Source organism: Mesoplodon densirostris, chromosome 12 (genome assembly GCF_025265405.1).
Source record: "Mesoplodon densirostris isolate mMesDen1 chromosome 12, mMesDen1 primary haplotype, whole genome shotgun sequence".
Lineage (NCBI taxonomy): Eukaryota > Metazoa > Chordata > Mammalia > Artiodactyla > Ziphiidae > Mesoplodon > Mesoplodon densirostris.
Genome location: NC_082672.1, coordinates 49,731,894 through 49,748,051, shown reverse-complemented (window position 1 = coordinate 49,748,051; position 16,158 = coordinate 49,731,894).

Genomic DNA, 16,158 nt, shown 5'->3' with positions numbered 1-16,158 from the left:
AAACAGTACCAAACAGTAAAACACAAAAGATCAGATACGTTGACAATGAAAAAGTTTGATTCTACATCTTCTGAATGTAAAATTCTAAGTGCAAAAAGAGAACCCCTTTCTAGGTCTTTCTCTGCTTCTCCTTATCACCCAAGACTGAAATGGACCTCTTTCTTTACTTTAGATCATGCTCCCAGAAATGTATAGAATTTTATAAGTTTCGAACACAGAGATATAAGAAAATAAAGTGGTCATTGTCCAACTATACATTTCCTTCACACAGAATTAGATAATGGTGTAGCATAATTATTTCAGAACAAATCCTCTCACTTTTGCTGCAGGCTCTCAGAATGCACTGAGAGTAACCTTAAAATACATCTCATGTGTCTTTCTTGAAGCTCTTAAAAGCAACACTGGTGAAGTTTTAAGGAAATCTTGATTTTGTATACTTATTACATTAGATTAGAGCCTTCCTAAGTTTTGTGGACAATAATGAAAACAGTTTGCAAGTCACACAGTCGTATTCCAGCATTCAGTTTCAGCATAAAGGGGGAGCTAGTCAGCATTGGGCACCTATATGAACAATCAAATCCTTCATTTTGCCTAACTCTGCTTTAAAAGCAAAAGGGTGTTGTTTCACAAGGGTCTTTCACCTCTAAGCTTTTTTTTAACAGTGAAATTAAATATGAAAAGGAGATAGCTTAAGGTTTCATTGATAGGAAATTAAAATCAAAACTAAACCCACAGTCTATCTTTTTTTTTTTTTTTTTTTTTTTTTTGCGGTACGCGGGCCTCTCACTGCTGTGGCCTCTCTCGTTGCGGAGCACAGGCTCCGAACGCGCAGGCTCAGCGACCATGGCTCACGGGCCCAGCCGCTCCTGACTGGGGCAGGAACCCGTGTCCCCTGCATTGGCAGGCGGACTCTCAACCACTGCGCCACCAGGGAAGCCTCACAGTCTATCTTTAAAACAGAGAAACACCCCTTTAACACAAAGGTCTGTATCTTGTTGACCACCAAGCTGTAATGTAATACAACAATTTCTATGTAGCCTGTTTCAAATCCTATGTTAAAGAGAAGTGGTTTCATTATCTTTCAGGCTTTAACATCCCAGGATAAACTGGCTGCTCGTCTATTACTCATCCGCTGTTGTTAGAAATTAAGTCTTTGTTGCTGACAGTGGTAAAACTTAGTGGAGTAGATCAATAGAATTATTTCTACAATAAAGAAGGTAGGAAGATAATGATGAGCCATGTCTTTTTTTTTTTTTTTAATTCTGCCTTTCATTATCAGTTCATGCTCCAGGAAAGGCTTTTTGAGTTGCTGAATAAAAGACAACTCCTAAGGTTCAACAGCTTCATGTACCAGAGAAATTTTCTGTAGCCCGGAAACCTCTCTAAAACCTAGCAAACAAATAAAAAAGAAAGAAAAAGTAAAGCATATTCTGTGCACAGTCCACTCTCAGAACCAGAGGAAAGCCTTCATAATTAACACACTTATGAATCCATTACAGGTCAGTGCTAAACCCTGCATTACTACATTGAAGGCCATCAACAGCCGAAAGATCAGAACAGAAAGAAGAAAGGACACACTGAACAAGATGCTTCAGCAACAAGAAAGACAGCTCTGCTTTCAGAAGACTGACGGTTCGGACTGGTTTCACACTTTGGCCCCATGTGGTTTCTTTGGAAACTACTTGTCATGAAATTTTATGATCTGTTAAAACAAAAGTGTAAAACTATTTCTTACCTACCTCACAAGGATGTTGAAAAGATTAAAATTAGATAGTTGTGAAAGGGTTTCTAATTCTCCTAGGAAAGACTGGAGAAATGCTTTGTGGATAAACTTGTTCCTTGGAACTTTAAAATAGTCATAATGATCCCATCTCACAGGCTTCTCCCATTAAAAGCCCAGGATTCTGCTGACCAAGCAATCAGTAACCTTGCCTCTAAATAGCTCTTTAAAAATCATTCCACTTGGGGGCTTCCCTGGTGGCGCAGTGGTTAAGAATCTGCCTGCCAGTGCAAGGGACACGGGTTCGAGCCCTGGCCCAGGAAGATCCCAAATGCCGCAGAGCAACTAAGCCCATGCACCACAACTACTCAGCCTGCGCTCAAGAGCCTGCAAGCCACAACTACTGAGCCCACGTGCCACAACTACTGAAGCCCGCATGCCTAGAGCCCGTGCTCCACAAGAGAAGCCACTGCAATGAGAAGCCTGCGCACTGCAACGAAGAGTAGCCCCTGCTCACCGCAACTAGAGAAAGTCCTCGCACAGCAACGAAGACCCAACGCAGCCAAAAATTAAAAAACAAATAAATTAATTAACTTTTTAAAAAAAATCATTCCACTTGAAGCCCAAAAGTATTTAATATGTGACTGACAAAAAGAAAAAAAGAATTGCACCACCCCTCCAAACCCTTCCTGGATTAGTCAGAAGAGAAATTCCAGCAGCCCTGTCTTGTCTCAGAGTGGAAATACTTCCATGACCCCCTCCCTTCCTTTTCTCTAAACACATTTTCCTTTGTCTACTTCCAAGTATAACAACTAGCAAATGCATTGCCCACTGTTTACACACCCTCTTCTCATCTGTCCATATCAGCATATACTATTCTTTCACTTAAGCTCTAATGGATAAAGGCATGACCACCCTCAGCAGATATATCTTCAATACTTCCATGCTCTGCACACCAAGCCCCTAGGCAGAAAACATTTGCAACTCCAGAAGAGACCTGATATATGTGGATTTCCCAAACATTTCCACCTTTTACTTCACAACTCTCCCCAGCTCTGATTCTACGTAATCAAAACCAGCTCTCAACTGAGACCAGCAACTCATTCACATAAGGTGTAAATCAATAATGTCTGCTTAAGGAGCTACACCTTCCTAAATATTTTTACTTTGGTTGCCTCTCCTTTTGACTATAATACACCTTCCCTCCCCACCCTTCATGTATATTCACTCCCACAACCTATCACCAGTGAACACAGAAGAGAGGAAATCTTACTACTGTTAAAAATCACTATATATAATAAGAGATGGTCCCACACGGGTGTGATGCACATAGGGACAGTTTAGAGGAGGGAGAAAAAGACCTTAAATTAAAGAGATGAAATACTAAGAGTAGAGTTTCAGGTGAAATTTGAGGTCAATAAACTCAGGGAACAGAGGGGATCCCCCAAAGTCACTTGACTTGGGTGCTACCTATTCTATCTACAGGCTAACCTAACCCTGGTCACTAGACTGCATGGTTCCAAGCACTGAGAACTGGGTGGTGGAGCATATGGCTTCTCAGGCACCTGGCATGGTTATTATATAGCATTCAATTGTAGACAACAGATGCTACTTGCAATGTAAGCAGAAAAGTATTTATTTCCAAGTATTACGTGGCTTCCTAAATCATGGAAAAGTAGAGGAGTGGGTACTAACTGAGCTACTGAGAACAATGCCCAACCGCCTCTGCCAGTTTTGGAAAAGCATCTGCCATTACTATCAGATGCAGCGGAACCAGGAAGTGGCTGATGTAGAACCATGAAGCCTCTGCCATCACCTACTTAACTCAGTTTAAGCTTCCACACTTAACTCAGTTTCACATCCAAGGTTCATGCAAATACACAAGTCCAAAGGAATCTTAATCACATATGGAACCCTAGCTGTAAGACAGTCTAGGAAATGTAGGTCCGCCCCTCCACTCCCACCCTCGTGCTGCGCGCAGCTTGCAGGATTTTAGTTCTCTCAGGGATTGGACCCAGGTCCCGGCAGTGAAAGCGCCGAATCCTAATAACTGGACAGCCAGGGAATTCCCGAGGAAATGTAGCTTTTAACTTTCCAGACTCCACATCACAGAAAAGCACATTATAAGGACATTAGAATAAATTTTGACCATTTCACGGAATCTGTCACTGGCAAAGCCCATTAACAATTCCCAGGAAATAAAAATAGAATATGGGTAATAAAATAAAGTCTAACCTTTTTTTTTCCCCTTTGTGCTTAGTCTAGTTTCACTTGCTCATAGCGTACTGTGTGCAGAGGCCTTGCACCCGGAACTTCAGACCCAAGTTCATAGCGTGAAACGTCTGCGCCCAACACCTCAGCTGGTCAGGCTGCACACTCCACCTCAGCCCAAGATGGCGGCGGCCTGTGAGACACTGCGCCCGGCACTGGAGAGCTCCGCCCCCTCCCCTCCCCGCTGATGCTGCCGGGAAGCCTATAAAGCAGCCCCGCCCACGGCCTGTGGGGAGAGCTTGTGCTTTAGAGCAGCGGTCCCCAACCTTTTTGGCACCAGGGAGTGGTTTCGTGGAAGACAATTTTTCCACAGACGGGGGGAGGGGGGGATAGTTCAGGCGGTAACACCAGCGATGGAGGAGCGGCAGATGAAGCTTCGCTCGCTCGCCTGCTTCTCACCTCCTGCTGTGCGGCCCGGTTCCTAACAGGCCTCGCCCGGTACCGGTCCTCGGCCTGGGGGTTGGGGACCCCTGCTCTAGAGTACAGGTTCGAATCTCTCCATTCTTTGATCAGAGACTAAAGCTTTCCTTTGCTTCAGAACAGAACTCAAGTCTCATTCTATTGGCTCCAATGACAGCGGGCAGAAGGACCCATGACGGGGCCTGACTCAAAAGGGCTGTTAACAAATCTACTACATTGTATTCCTGACTAGTGAAGTTCCAATTAAACTGGAGACCAATCTTGAAGTATTAAAATACATTTCTTTTAACTATTTCCTGTGAAACGTTTTTTCAAGTGCTTTCCACTTTTCCCAGCCTCAAAAAAAAAGACTAAATGCAATTTATTTTTTGTCAACGACCCCAAATCATAACCATAAACATTAATTACTGTGCTGCAAATAGCACATACACACAAACATACTCATAACAAAATAAAGAGGAATACTCATGATAATTACAGCCCTTGTTTCTGTTAACTGTTCACATGGTCATAGCTGGTATTTATAACTACCTTCTTCCACTACCCAATCTGTACTCCCTTTACCTTCAGCAAGCACCTCAGCTGGTTGTGATTCTTTACCTGCTGGGGTGACCCAAACCCTCATTCCTGAAGAGTCTGGGCCATTAGTAGCCCTGCCTGGATGGGGTTGTTGTCGTTTTCCATTGACCTTAATCACAGGGTATGGTAATCATGCCCTAAGGGATTTCCTGTACTTCAGACGTACTCTTCCTTACCTCCATTGTGAAGCAGACCGATTTCCCCATCTTAGTCAGGACCAATCACCCCAGGCAACACCAAAATTCCCTTCTTTGTCTTGTTGATTCAGAGGCCTGAGGGGCCCAAAGTGAGCAGGCGGCAGTCTTTACTCCCAGTTCAATGGAATCACTGTTGTATCTGCAGGTGGAAGCATTACCTCACGCTGGAACTAAGACCTCCCGGCTCGCAGAGCATAAGGTGGTGGGGCCAGGAAGCAAATATTTTCCTCAGGGGTCACTAATAATAATAAGTGGTGCCACTTCCATTTCCACCTCTTGATTCCTGGACCTGTTACTAACCTTTTAAGTCAGGCCCCAACAAGGGGTCTTCCTGCCTGATGTCACTTGGGCCAGTAGAAGGAGACAGAGTTCAGTTCGAAGCAAAGGAAAGCTTTATTCTTTATTCTTTATTCTTTGATGAAAGAACAGAGCAGCAGGATCTCCAGCTCTGGAGTCCACGCTCTCCGGACAGACTGTGGGTGGGGCAGCTTTATAGGGTTCGTGTCAGTGTCAGTGTCAGCCTCAGCCCTCAGCTGGCGAGCGGTACAGCCGCGCTGCTCATGGCTCCAAATTGCAGTGCCAGGCGCAGCGTCTCTGCACCCGTCCTGCTGCCGCCATCTTGAATTGAAGTGTTTTGCACAGCACTTCTGCACACAGCCCCAGAAGTTGGGGTGTCAGGCACGGTGGTTCTGTGCTGGGAACTCTGATCCAACCTGTCAGCTCCGAGGCCTCTGCACACGACACCCTATAGGTGAGTGAAACTAGACTTAGCACAAAAGAAGAGGTTAGACCGTATCACCTAGATTCCATCTTGTTTTTTCCAGGGACCCGAGTGAGCTTTGCCGGTGACAAACCCTTGAATGCTGGCTATCAGAGAAACAGCACCATACACTAGATGCTGATTCAGAGCATACACAGCCTTCTGGAGAACATAGCAGAGTCTTCTAAAGGTCTTTGCATCGTTCTATCAAACCAGCTGCTTCAGGGTGGTGGGGAGCATGGTAAGAACAGTGAGTTCCATGAGCATGGACCCATTATCATACTTCTTTTGCCGTGAAGTGAGTTCCTTGATCAGAAGCAATGCTGTGTGGAACACCATGACAGGGGATAAAACATTCTGTAAGTCCACAGATGGTAGTTCTGGCAGAAGCATTGTGTGCAAATCCATTGCACACAATTGAAGGCATATCCATGTGTCCAGAGTAAGTGATTATTCCAGTAAAAACAAAACATGACCCTTCCATGATGGAAGTGGTCCAGTGTAATCAGCCTGCCACCAGGTGGCTGGCTGATTACCCCAGGCAATGGCGCTACATCAGGGACTCAGTGTTGGTCTCTGCTGCTGGCAGTTTAGGCTCTCAGCAGTAGCCACAGTCAGGTTGGCCTTGGTGAGTGGAAGTTCACGCTGCTGAGCCCATGTATAACCTTCCTCCCTGCCACCAGGGCCACTCTGTTCATGAGCCTTTGGGCAATGACAGGGGTGGCTGGGGAAAGAGGTTGATTGATATCACAGAACAGGTCATCCTATCAACTCGATTATTAAAATCCTCCTCTGTTGAGGTCACATAGGACACAAATATATTCATGTTTTTTTCCCATTCAGAGAGTTCTTTCTATCCCTATACCTCCTCCCCAAATATCCTTGTCCAATTTTCCAATCATGTTCCTTCTAAGTCCTGACCATCTAGCCAAACCATTGGCTACAGCTCATGAATTAGTATGTAATCACATATGGCCATTTCTCCTTCCAAGCAAAGTATAGCACTAGGTGCACTGCCCGAAGCTGTGCCCACTGGGAGGATCTCACTTCACCACTGTCCTTCAGGGCTGTCCCAGGAAGGGGCTGTAGTGCTGCAACTGTCACTGTTTGGATGGTGCCTCTACATATATTGTGCAGAACCATCTGTAAACCAGGCCTGAGTCTTCTCTTCCACTGATCATAGAGAACTCCCTCTGAGTTCACAGAGGCAGCCTGGGAGAGAGAAGGCAGTGTTGCAGGAGTGGGGACCACGGGCATTTGGGCCACTTCTTCATGTAACTTACTTGTGTCTTCGGGGCCTGCTGGGATCCAGCCACATACGTACAACTCCCATTTGATAATGGAGTGCTGCTGTGTATGCTCAGATTTATGGCTTGGTGGGTCAGATAACACCCAGTTTAGGTTGGGCAGCTCAGGTCACATGGTAGTTCAGTGGCCCACAGTCATTTGTTCAGTTTATAGTAAGGCCTGGTAGCAGGTCAAGAGCTGTTTCTCAAAAGAAGAGTAGTTATCTGCAGAGGATGGCAGAACTTTGCTCCAAAATCCTAAGGGCTTGTGCTGTGATTCACCTATAGGGGCTGCCAAAGGCTCCAAACAGCATCCCTATCAGCCACTGCCACTTCAAGTATCAAGGGATCTGCTGGATCGTATGACCCACATGACAGAGCAGCTTGCATGGCAGCCTGGACCTGGGGCAGAGCCTTCTCTTACTCTGGGCTCCACTCAAAACTAACAGCTTTTTGAATCACTTGGTAAATGGGCCAGAGCAACACACACAGATGAGGAATATATTGCCTGCAAAATCCAAGAGACCCATTAGGCATTGTACCTCTAATTTTTTATAAGAAAGGCCAGATGCAACACTTACCCTTCACTTAGAAGGGATATCTTGACATGTCTCACACTACTGGACCCCTAGAAATTTCACTAAGGTCGAAGGCCCCTGAATTTTTGTCAGACTTATCTCACTCTCGGACATGTAAATGTCTTACCAGTAAATCTAGAGTAGTTGCTACTTCTTGATCACCAGGTCCAGTCACCATAATGTCATCAATGTAGTGAACCAGTGTGATATCTTGTGGAAGGGAAAGGCAATCATGATCCCTGAAAACTAAATGATGACAGAGGATTGATATCAACTATGCCCCTGAGGTAGGACAGTGAAGGTGTATTACTGGCCTTACCAGATGAAAGTAAACTGCTTCTAGTAGACCTTACGGACAGAGATGGAGAAAAGGCATTTGTCAGTTCAATAGTTGTATACCAAGTGACAGGGAATGTGCTAGTTTTCTCAAGCAATGAAACCACATCTGGTACAGCATCTGCAATTGGTGTCACCATCTGGCTAAGCCTACGGTAATTCACTGTCGTTCTCCAAGATCCATCTGTCTTTGGCACAGGCCAAACAGGCAAGTTGCATGGGGATGTGGTGAGAACCACCACCTCTGCCTCTTGCAAGTCCTTGGTGGTGGCACTAATCTCTGCAATCCCTCCAGGAATGTGGTATTGCTTTTGGTTTACTATTTTCCTAGGTAGAGTCAATTCCAGTGGCTTCCACTTGACCTTTCCCACCATAATAGCTCTCACTCCACATAACAGCAAACCAACATGGGGATTCTGCCAGCTGCTGAGTACATCTGTTCCAATTATGCATTCCAGAACTGGGGGGATAATCACAGGGTGGGTTTGGGGACCTACTGGGCCCACTGTGAGACAGACCTGAGCTAATACTCCATCAATCACCTCCATGAGCCCCTGCTCTGACTGGTCATTCACATGATTATGGAGAAGGGAGATTACGTCTCTCTTTTTGCTTTCTTGCCCCTCCATTCAGTTTATTCTCCACACAGCAACCGGAGTAATACCAGATCATGTCATTCCTTTGTTCTCAAAGCTCTGATAGCTTCCCATTGCACTTAGTACAAAATCCAAAATCTTTACTGTGGCTCCAAACCTGCAAGCTGAGGCATTCTGCAAACTGGAATCCCAGGAAGGCCAGTGGTGTTGTTTTAAGGCCTGGGAGTCAGTGGTGTAAATTCCAGTCTCAGTTTGAAGGCCTAAGAACCAGGAGCACAGAGGACAGAAGACTGGTGTCCCAGCTCAAGCAGCCAGGCAGGGAGAAAGCAGTTCCTGCCTTCTTCTACCTTTTTGTTCTACTCAGGTCCTCAGTGGATTGGATGAAGCCCACCCATACTGGGGAGGGCAATCTACTTTACTGAGTCTATGGATTCAAATGCTAATCTCATAAACATACCCAGAAATAATGTTGAACTAGTTATCTGTACATCCCATGATCTGGTCAAGTTGACACATAAAACTACCTTTGGAAGGATGCAAAATGAGAGGGGCATGAGAGAGCCTTCTAGGGTATTGTAAACATTCTATATCTTGATCTGGGTGATAGTTACCTGTGTGTAGTTTGTAAGTTAGACAAGTATGACTTGTACATGTCAGTGTATATAAGTTGTACCTCAGCAAGGAAGGAAGGACAGACAATAGGAGCTCATGTGCTTCAGAGCCAGGCAGAACCAGGTTCAAATTCTGACCATTTGCTGTGTGACCTTGGGCATGTTATTTAACCTCTGAATTGCAATTTCCCTGGATATAAGATGGGATTTTAATATCTCAAGCTTTTGAAGACATTTTAAAGAGATACTACATGTAAAAAGCACCTAGCCCATAGTAGGTCCTCAGTATATGTTAGTTTCTTTCTCTCCCCACTATTACTTTGTCTTCTAAACTTCTTGTTTCCTGGTTGTTCTTCCTCATTCATCTTGGTATCACACTCTGATTACGAAAGCCATTCTCAATGTTGCAGTATAGACTTTGACATCAAATGCTTTGCTTCTTTGATTCTAATTTTCCATGTACTTCTCTCTGACCACAGTGTCCTATCTCTCTGGTTCCCTTACTTCTTTCCTCCTAAGGATCATGGTTTTATCTCCTTGGCCATCCAACCCAGTCCCAGGGGGCTTACTTTAGCCATTCTGAGCAGCACCCTGGATGGTTTGGCCTCCCATCCCCCTGCTGCACCCATTCTGCAGTCCCCAGCCCTGAACTGGTCTAGTTACCATCTTCCACGCTACTTGCTGAGGCTGCTGGAGAACATCGCACCAAATCTCTTGGAGCCACCCCTTCCAGCCACCGCCCCCTTTCTCTACTCCCTTTTGTTACAAAAACTCCTTAAAGGAGTTGTCTTATACTCAATATTTCCACATCCTCTCTTCCCACTCTCTCTTGATCCTACTCCAGTCAGACTCTCTCCCTCACCACTTTAGAGAAACTACTTTTCTCAGGCCACCAGTGATTTCCACTTTGCCAAATCCAATGGTCAGTTCCCAGGTCTTGCTTTATTCCACTTCTCAGCAGCATTCAACACAGGTGATCACTCCATCCTTCCTGACAAACTCTTCATTTCACTTCTGAGACACCATATTCTCCAGGTTTTGCTTCTACCTTACTGGAAGTTCCTTTGCCATCTCCTCTTCATCTTCCCACTGTCTCAATGCCGACTGACTGCAGAGCTCGGCCCTCAGGTATTTCTTTTCTTTTTTTATAGTCATTCCCAAAATATCTCATAGACTCCCATAACTTTAAATATACTAATACCTCCCCAATTTTTTTAGACTATTTGATTCTTCCTTTATTTCAGGGAAATTTTACATTTGTTTTTTAGGTTTTCTATTTTAGAGACTTCAGTTATTTTTTTTAACATTTTTATTGAAGTATAATTGCTTTACAATGGTGTGTTAGTTTCTGCTGTATAACAAAGTGAATCAGCTATATGCACACATATATCCCCATATCCCCTCCCTCTTGCGTCTCCCGCCCGCCCTCCCTATCCCACCCCTCTAGGTGGTCACAAAGCACTGAGCTGATCTCCCTGTGCTATGCGGCTGCTTCCCACTAATAACTCCCAAATTTATACCTCCATCCTGGTCCTGTCCCTGAACTCCAGACAAATATATCCAGCTGCATACTCAACATCTCCACCTAGGTACCTAATAGATGTCTCAAATTTAACATACCCCAAACTTCTGATTATTTCTACCTCCCACCCTCCGACTAAACCTTCTTCTCCCTCAGTGTTCTCCATCTTGAAACACAGCAGCTTCATTCATCCAGATGTTCAGACCAAAAACCTTGGAGTCAGCTTTATCTCCTCTTTTATTTTCACATCCCACATCAGATCCATTAGTGAATCCTGTTGTCTACCTTCAAAATATTCAGAGTCCTGCCACTCCTTACCACCTGCACTACCCTAGTCCAGCCCACTCTCCTCTTTGCCCTGGACCCCTGCAATGGCCTCCTTGGTGCTGCCTTCCTTTTTGCTTCCTCGCCCCTCCATTCAGTTTATTCTCCATCCAGGAACCAGAGGAACACCAGATCACGTGATTCCTTTGCTGTCAACTCTCTGATGACTTCCCATTGCCCTTAGTACAAAATCCAAGATCCTTACCACAGCTGCAAACCTGACCCGCGTCTACACGGCTGAGCCCATCTGCTCCCACTCTCCTTCTCGCTCACAGCACCCCACCACACTCCACTGTGTGGGCTGCTCCGTACACTACCAGGCACACTCCACTCCCTTCTCAGGATCTTTGCACCTGCTGTTCCTTCTGCCTGGGATGTTCTTCCCCCAAATATTCACATGGATCCTAATTCCCTCACTTTATTCAGGCTTCTGTTCAAGTGCCACCTGCTCAGAGAAGCCTAACCAAACCACTCTAGATAAAATAGCAGGCTTTGTGCCTCCCAATATTTTTTTTAAGTTCTTTTTCATAGCACTAAGACCTCCGAACACGAGTGTATGTACTTATGTACTCTACCTCCGCTAATTGAATATAAGCTCCATGAAGACAAGACCTTTGTCCAGTAGAATAACACCAGTGAAATATACAGGCTTGAATGGGGGCACAGATGTCATGGCTTTGCTCCTAAAAAAATTTTCTTCGTCCTAGTCCTTCTAGCTAGTTAGGTAATTCAGCCACCTGAGAATCCAGGCCATGAATGTATTCTCTGTGATATTCCTTTTTTTTTTTTTTTTAATAAAATTTATTTATTTATTTATTTAGTTTGGCTGCATTGGGTCTTCGTTGCTGCCTGCGGGCTTTTTCTAGTTGTGACGAGCAGGAGCTACTCTTCATTGCAGTGCAGGGGCTTCTCATTGCGGTGGCTTCTCTTGTTGCGGAGCACGGGCTCTAGGCATACGGGCTTCAGTAGCTGTGGCATGTGGGCTCAGTAGTTGTGGCACACGGGCCCTAGAGCACAGGCTCAGTAGTTGTGGTGCACGGGCTTAGTTGCTCCACGGCATGTGGGATCTTCATGGACCAGGGCTCGAACCTGTGTCCCCTGCATTGGCAGGCAGATTCTTAACCACTGCACCACCAGGGAAGTCCTCTGTGATATTCTCAAACTGTGAGATTTTAGTAATAGATAGATTTTCACAATTTTTAAGGAAAATCAGTCAGAAAGCCAACAGGAAAGACAATTTTTTTTTCAAATTTAAACTGGAATAATCTGTCCATTGATGTCACATTGATAGTTTGCTCACTAAGTCATTCAACAAATGTTTACCAAGAAACAGACCTGGCATTTGGAGCTGGGTATAAACTGTTAAACAAATCAGATATGTCCCTGCCCAAATGGAGCTTATAGTTTAATGCAAGGCAAACTATAGCCTTTAGGTCAAATCTGGCCCTCTGCTTGTTTTTGTAAATAAAGTTTTATTGGAACACTGCCATGACCATTGTTTACACATTATCAGACTGCTCCCAGGCTATGGTGGCAGAGTTGAGGAGGTAAGTTGCAACATAGACTGCATGGCCAGCGAAGCCTAAAATATTTACCACTGGACCCTTTACAGAAGCAATGTGCTGCCCCTGGTCTAAGTGGATAGCTGAAATCTGTTTTTTTATCCCAGGGATCCACTCATTTTTTATAAGCGGACTTAGACAAAAGTTTTTGGTTGAAAGGAGAGGATCTACTTAATGGGCTCAAGGAGAAAAGGGGATTATGGTAAAATATTTCCCCATAGAATCCACAGACAGGAAATGAAATACAAATATTACTCCTACAGTCATACAAATTGGCCATAATTCAGTTATACTAATTAAAGGCCAAAATATGCACTACTAAGAACACCACTGATTACAATAGGATCTTGACCAGGGACTGATAATGTATTCAGGAGGTAGGGTAACACTAATGTTAGAACACAAGAGATTTATTTGAGTAGTTTAGACTTTGTCTATCCTAACAAAGGGTGATAACAACTATAAAGGAGATAAGGATATAAGGATATGTAAAATGTCCCTGTTTAGGAAAAGAAAGGACAAGATTTTTAAGTAAAAGATAGAATTCAGCAAATGCTGGATTTGCTCCATGATATTAAGATTTTACTCTTATAGCTATAATATGTATCATTAATTGCTCCAGGAAAAAAATAACTTCTTTTGGGGGGAATCTGAAACTCTCCAGCTCCCATTCCCTTTCTCTTCTTTTTTTTTTTTTTTTTTTTTTTTTTGCGGTATGCGGGCCTCTCACTGTTGTGGCCTCCCCCGTTGCGGAGCACAGGCTCCGGACGCGCAGGCTCCGGACGCGCAGGCTCAGCGGCCATGGCTCACGGGCCCAGCCGCTCCGCGGCACATGGGATCCTCCCAGACCGGGGCACGAACCCGCATCCCCTGCATCGGCAGGCGGACTCTCAACCACTTGCGCCACCAGGGAGGCCCCCCTTTCTCTTCTTAACACAATAATTTCTGAAAAGCAATTTTTAAAAACATGAGGTTTCTGAGGAATGCAGAATTGACTGTCCAGGCAGACAGCATGAGGAGTGGAACTGGGTCAGGACCTGGGTCATTCTTGATGCTTCCCCCGTAGTACTTCCCCTTGGGCTTTCTTCTCTCCGTTTTCTGCTTTTCTCTGCCTTCTCTCTCTTGCCTTGCTTCCTTTACATAAACCTGAACAGCCTGCACTGTTGCCCCAAGTCTACACGCCTCCAGAGCCTGCCATTACCAGGAAACAGTTTTAGAATCCTTTGATACAAATTCTTAAGAATCTGACTAGCTTAACCCAACTTACTTTTAGCAGAGCCTGCTAAAACCTTGACTTTTACATTGTTCACAAAGTCAAAAGACTACATCCCCAGCTTCATTTGAATCTAGTGTAGGCTTATGCAATAAGATATAAGCAAAAGTATTGTGTGAGTCTTCTGGAAAGTTTCATTGGGGGTGGATTAATGATGCAATGGCTGGAGCTCCAACTGCCATCTTGGAACCATACCCTTGAGATAGCAGAACATGAGCAGGAAGAGCCTGGATCACTGATGAAGTCCCAACACAAGCCCAGAACTGCCTAAATCCAGGCTTCTACCAAGTAAGAGAGAAATGCATGCCCATCTTATTTAAGCAGCTACGTGGGGGAGTTTCTGTTACCTATAACTGAACCTAAACCTAACTGAAAGTTTCCTCTGATCCAACAACTATAACCAGGGAGGCAGGGTACCGGGGATACTGCCCAAATAGTGAACTCCCAGGTTTGAGCAGATTTCCCAGAAAAGGGGTCCTGGGTAGAGCAGGCAAACCATTTGGAGTATTCACTACAATAGCTGAGTTCCATTGCCAGACCACTTGGATTTGTATGGAAGAGAAATACTAGGACGCATGAAAAATTTGGGGGTGGACTGATATCTCAGAACATGCATCAGAGTAAAAACTGTAATTCAAGGGAAATTTAGGCTCTGAGTGGTGGAATTATAGGTAACATGACTGCAGGCCAGGTCTGCAGGTGCCCTGACCAGATGCAAGTCAATTGTTCTACTAATAATTGAAGAAACATTGGTTACATTTTTTCAGGCATCTGGTTAACTCACTCCCTTTAGCCACTTAGGGCTGTGATTTATAGGCGGCAAAGTCACTTAGGATAATAAAGCCCCCAGGCCTGATGGCGAACTGCAGAGATTTTTCAAGAAGAAAGAGACCACTTAAACATCTCCCTCAGCTTTTCCTCAGTGAATGATACCCAGAGGAAACAGGTTTCAAATGTGTTTCCATCATTCACACCCTCAAGAAGAATGATGAGAGGAATCAAGAAAAAAATACTCTAAGTGCTACATTCATTTCAAATATCTGACAAGTTATGAGAGTCCTGGAACAGGTTTCCCAGAACTACAACTCCCAGAGGACACAGGTCCCACCATCATTTTCTTCCCTTTCTCTAAAAGCTCTTAATGGATTGAGGAAAAAAAGATAGTTCAAATATCAATTGGGTTGAAATGCATGTATTCAATAAAAGGAAGAATCTATATCATTCTTTAAAATAGCCTTTCTTCTGTACAACCGTGTCCTAGTGGGCTATGGCCTTTTTGTTTAACTTTTTCTTCCTAAGCAAATAAAATCCTAAAAGTCTACATAACCTCTGTCTGCTGAAGAAGAGGTTCAGCAAAGCTGCTGTGTCCCGCTGGGTCATGGCTGCAGCAGGTCCTAGCTCAGCCACAAACGTCAGACGCTTGAAAGCAGGGATTTAAGAAGGAAATCGGTTGTTCTCCATGTTAAGAAAAAGTTTTTAAATGATCTGTAATAGAAAATGGGAGCCCATTCTTGGGCTTTAGCATAGTGATCTAAGACTTCAGCTTACAAAAACAGGAAATCTTTGTGGAAACAAACAAACAACAATAACCAAAAAAAGACCAGCCAAATGAGAAAAGCAATGACTATTTATTCAGAGCTTGCTATAGTAAGGGAGTTCAGCCACCATAACTCCAAGGCAGGCAGAAGAGTGGGAAAGCTTTATAGTGACAAAAGAGAAGACTTCAGGTGTGCCCTGAATGGATGCTCTTGGTGTGGGGAAGCTGTCGGCAGGCTATTAAGAAGTGGGGCATCCTGTGTGATTGGTCAGGGGTGCATATTTGGCTTTCTCTGGTTGGTCCTAAGTTGGAAACAGGATAGAAATTGGGGAAGCTGGTAGTTATTAATCAAGGACTGGCCATTTGGAGCCAGTTGTTCCAGAAATGATTGTTTAACTTTCTGGATTGTTACTAGAGATAGCAATTTAGCTTCTTACAAATCTGACCTATAGCAGACTGGCTCCCTCGCTGGTTATTGTAAAGAAAGAGGTTAGTTTCCCAGGCAGGTTGCTGCAGACGATGGATCAGAGTTCTTTTATATATAGTCTGGCCATTGTCCATTTGTATATTCAGCCTCTCATCTTTC